We start from the raw sequence: 5289 nt of genomic DNA, 5'->3' as shown, positions 1-5289 counted from the left end.
AGTCGAATTTACTAAACAAACTTGCATTTACTAAACCAAACTCCCAGTTACGTAACAGAGTGTCTGAAAATTTCAGACACAATCGCAATATGCAGAGTACTCGTCGAATTGATCAAACTTTTCCGCACCTCTTTTTCAAACAACCAATAACCGTAAAATTTGGAGTTATTAATTCAATGAGATACACTCAACAAGATACATCAAACTGTGAGTGAATAAAAAAGTCTTCTACTGTTTTACAAATAACCGTGTGAACTTTTGAGTTATTAATTAAAAAAAATTGGCGAGAGATCGCGTACAATCGCTCACCAGTCTTCTTTAATTAATAACTCGCAAATCGATGCAGTTATTTGCAAGATGCTATAGAATTCTCCCGCTCAGGTTTTTACAAGTTCTACCTATACGCTGCAGCTATTGTGCCTGTGAAATTTTCTGTGAGACACTCCGTGTATCGATTCGTTTTCTGAAATTCATTGCGTTATCATACCGAGACGCTCACGCGCGTCGGCGTTTCGCCTGGTAAATTTCACGTTGTTTCGCGCGTTACGAACTAAATTCCTATTATTACACGTCGCGGGATGAAATTTCAATTTATCGCGCGGAAGATAAAACTCGCCGCGACGCTCGAAAGGTCGTCGTGCGACCGATGTAAAACTCAAATAGCGATAGCTATGAAATGCCTGTACTGCGTTCTCGCATCTGCGAGACCAGTTCCAGGCCATCACGACATTCTGGACGCGGATAGAAAGAGGGAGAGAGAGAAAGAGAGAGAAAGAAGAGAAGAGAACAAGAGAAAGAAAGAGAGAGAGAGAGAGAGAGAGATGCCTTTTCAAGAATAACGGAAGTCACGGGAGCCGCAGGACTCCCGTGGGGTGCAATCGGAATTCGTAAAGTATGCGGCATGCTCTCGTTTATTTCGGTGTCCGCCCTGCCGACGAGCCGGAGGTCTCTTTAAAGCCATCCCTACGCCTCGTATAAATTTTCCAGCGTCTCGACGAAACGCTTCCCGTCTGCTTTATCGTATTTCCTTGCAATTAACCCCTCCTCGCCGTCTCCGCGCCCCGCGCGCCGTCCCCTGCGCCGTCGGCTGTAGATCGCGAAGTAGAGGCGTTCTGCATATTTCATTTGTTCCTGCTACGTTCTCTGGAGGAGAGAGAGAGATAGAGAGAGGCTGAGCGCGCGTCCCGGTTTCGTTCTTCCGGAATTGCAAGGGCGGTGACCCGTGGCCAGGAAATTGAAACTCGCCGTTAAGAACACGCGTAATGCCGCCGATCTGGCCGCGCCGGCTGCAGCAGGGAAGAGAAGGGGAGGAAGAGCGAAGCCGCGAGGAAACGCTGCTATTGTGTGTCGCCGAGAGGAGGCCCGAGACAATTTATTGTTCCCGTACGGCTGCATAACTAATGCCGGTTAATTAATTAACCGCGGCGGGGACGCGGCGATTCGTAATCGAGCCGGCCGCGCGCGCGGGCAAAATGACAAGCCCGTTTTCAGCGAGGTGAATCGAGTGCTCTGACGTCAGACAAATGAACGCTCGTGGAGGAAACCACGCGGTTTTCTGAGACCTCATTTTCACAGGTCGGAGTGATTCGAATCGCTGAGAGGGCCATCGCCTCGTTGCAGACTGCAGACCACCGCCGTCGTCTCTCCGTGTCATTCCACCCGTTACATCGGAACGTAACGCCGGCGGCGGATGTGACTTCCCGTAATTTAAGTACGTCCGCGGCCGTCCACCACGGTTGTCCTGACACGTTATTTATCGGTGTCAGAGCGGTACGTAGCCGAAAGGGCGCATTAAAACTTAAACGCCGCACGGGGTGCTTAAGGATTAAGGACCGTGAGTTATCGCACGACCCCGTATACCCACCTGTCTGCAAATCGCCGGCCGTAAAAAAGAGACGGATGAAAAAAGGAAATACTCTCTCGGCGCTATCAGTTTTTCCGTTTGACGTGTTCCGTCTGACGAAAAACGCACCAGTGAGTCTTGTGAGCCGCATATGGCCGGCATGAAACTGCGAAATCAAGTGAGTACACAACACGCCACTTCTCTCCGCGATGTTACGTATTTTATTATATTATTGCATAATTTCCGTCGTATTCTTAGACAAAATTTTTATAAAATTGATATAATGAAAAATTTAATTAATTGACAACACCTGTCCATTACTATTTACAATTTGTAAAAGTAGTGTACAACCAAGTGCTAGATTTTAGCTGGCAGCGTACTTCAAAAATGGATTCAAAGGGATGCTGAAAATTTTACCGACAGAATACTGACATTTTTCTGCAAAGTTTACGCCGTATTGTACAGAATTACAAATACTTTTACGCAATGAAAGTATGTGTAAAAATAAACAGGAGCATTGCTCAATATATGACGAGAACGAAAAAAGTTGAAATGTAAAATCTCAAATTATCAGCGTAATATTTGCCTAATTCAAAAGTTGCGTAGCTTGTACATATTGAAAATGTGGATGCTTAAAACAGAAAAATTTTGAACAACATTACCGTACCTTCACATCTGAATTCAAAAACTTAACAAGATCCGAAAAATTTGCGAAAAGATTTCTACACATGCGCGGTTAAGTCTCGTGAGTAAAACAAAACAATATATATTTATTTTTATTTATACTTTTATTTACTTTTATTTACTTTTATTTATTTTTATTTAAGTTCTGTATATACAAAAAATACGAAAAAAATAGCGTGATTGCATTACGATTGTTTTTGCCTTATCGACCTTATTCGAGTTCCTCATTGATTTCAGCATTCCCTTAATAATTGATTGCGCGTCGAAAATAAGCTCACGAAATACGACAAAAATTATGCAACAACCTAATATTAAATATATTTAATCCTTCGCGGGCGTGTGAAATGTTTATAGGAATTACCAGTGAATGATAAAAGAATTCGTATGTTTCTTTTTATTTTATAATTACGGAGTTCGGAGATTTATTTCTCTATTCTTATTCTCTTTTCGTCAGTGGAATCCAAGATCTCGATTGAATGATATATTAGGACGAAAATAGCCGGAGAAGTTCCGGTAATTATACAGAAATATAAAAGTGTCGCTTAAATCGAGTTCCGTTTGACATACGAAAAATAGAATTTCCACGACTGACCTCATTACGAAATCGCCAAAAATTCGGATCTGCCATGTCACACGAGAGAAGAAATTTTCTATTTCCCATGTATCCCTCTCTGTAGATGTGCACAATGTATATGAAATCAAACACAAACAAATACCGCCAACTGGGATAGTCGTGCGATGTTGACACAATGTTTTTGTTTCCGCGTTTGTGTATTTCTCCTGAAAATCGTACTCGTCGGCCTTATTTGATTACTGAACCCAGACAGATTCTGTTCGTTTTGTTTAACGGAATTGAATCAAGCCTCCGGCTTTTGATAATAACACGCTGCCTACCTAACACTCCCTCTCCTGAAAAAATACGGATGTCATTACAAAATGAATATACCCCAAATTCGGTGCGCCAAAATTAACGAATGCTAACTGCAAGCCGGCGGGCTTTCGCTCTCGCGCTCGATGCAGGACACGAAAGGTAAGAATACTTATTTTCACATTCCCGCGATAACCTATTCCGGAGCTTGCTCGGCTCCTGCCAATGCGAGATAAAACATTCAAGCGACCAATTGTCGAACATCCTTCTGAAGGTACGCCGTGGTCTTTTTGTGGATCCTCATTCCCGATTCATATTCCCAGGCCTCGATCCGGCTTGCTTGCGTTTAAATAATTTCGTGCGCGCGCGCCGTTATATTACATGCCTTTCTCTTCTCGTGCGCGCCACCAAGAGGAAAGACTCCGTCTCGTTGGCCGACCTTACCTCGCGCCCCTCGTCTTCGTCGGTTCGCTCGTTTAATTTCGCGAGGGCCGTTCGCCAGCGTTAAAATCGGGCCACGGTTTCAGCATCGCGCGACGTCCCGCCGGGACTCCGCGATGCATCGATGCACGAACGAATCGATGAGCCCGCGCCGCTCCATGAAGTATGAAGCGTATCGGTCGATTCGCCACGGCGTGTATCGCGCGCCGGAAGCTTTTGTCGAGTAACGTCGAGACTGCAATTCGCGGTAAGCGGTTTTGCGGCGTGTACGACGAGAAGCTCCCGCGATAGAGTACCTGTTAAAGGAAACGCGTGAACGAGCGTGCGACAGAGAAAGGAAGAACCCGTTACATCGGTAATACGTCGAGCGTTTCAGAAATCCTGAAACAACGGACGCGACAAGGTACTTAAATCCGAATGGCGGCAGAGCTGAAAATCTCGCGAAATCTCGCGCGCCCGTTGTCGCGGGACGCACGAAAACACCGATTGTAGCCGAGAACGGCGACTTTGCGCGAGATGACGCGTGCGAGAACGTTCAAATATTTCTCAGACGAATCCGCGTCGCGTTTGGCTCGAAATCACGATCGCGCGAGGCGCCGTTGCGCCAGCTATTGTCACCAACTCGGGATGAAGCGCACGGCAAGAATTTTATCCTTTTATCACGTCGACTTCGCGGCACGTGACACGCGACATTCGTGCCGTTTCGCTAACTCGATTCCGCTCGAATCGCAAAGTTCAGTTGCAGAAAGTTCACGCCGTGAGAGCCGAGGCGTGACATCAATCTCGCATTACCGCGTTCGAAAATTCCGTCCGATATTTTCGCACTTTTTCTGAAATTCCTCGGAAACTTCGTCGTCGCGAAATCTCCACGCTACTCCACACCGATCGCCGAATAAAGAGGAGAAACGCGTCTCTCTCAACGCGACGACTACGGCGAAACCCCGTGACTTCTTTCCTTGCGTTTGCCTCCAAGACAAATTATGGGAAATATAATTAATTCACCGTGAATACTCTCTCTCTCTCCCCCCCCCTCTCTCTCTCTCTCTCTCTCTCTCTTTCTCTCTACAGATTCATGACCGCACCAAGAGCTATTGTGTGCGCGGCGTGTGATCGCAGCGCTATTGGAAACTTAAAGCGGTCAAAGATCCAAGGGATCAAAGAGCTCTTCGATGCTGTCTGAAGCGTTACCGCACGGTTGCCACCTGTGTCTTTGAACTTTTAAGGAAATAAGATTGAGCAGTCCGTGATGGGAAAACTAGGTGGAGAGACGTTGATTTCCTCTCGTGCGCAACGAAGACGCCCGGTCGCTGCTAAAAGTCCTTTCGCGAATAACACGGTAGAGAGACACGGTACTCGGGGAATACAGAATATTTCAGGCGAAAATATTCCCTGAATAGGGAGCGTTCTCCTCTCTCTCTCTCTCTCTCTCTCTCTCTCTCTCTCTCTCTCTCTC

Source organism: Odontomachus brunneus, unplaced genomic scaffold, assembly GCF_010583005.1.
Source record: "Odontomachus brunneus isolate Ranch 3 - 2012 unplaced genomic scaffold, Obru_v1 Obru_scaffold_007, whole genome shotgun sequence".
NCBI lineage: Eukaryota > Metazoa > Arthropoda > Insecta > Hymenoptera > Formicidae > Odontomachus > Odontomachus brunneus.
The sequence above is the reverse complement of the archived record's forward strand: the minus strand, read 5'-3'. Positions refer to the sequence as shown.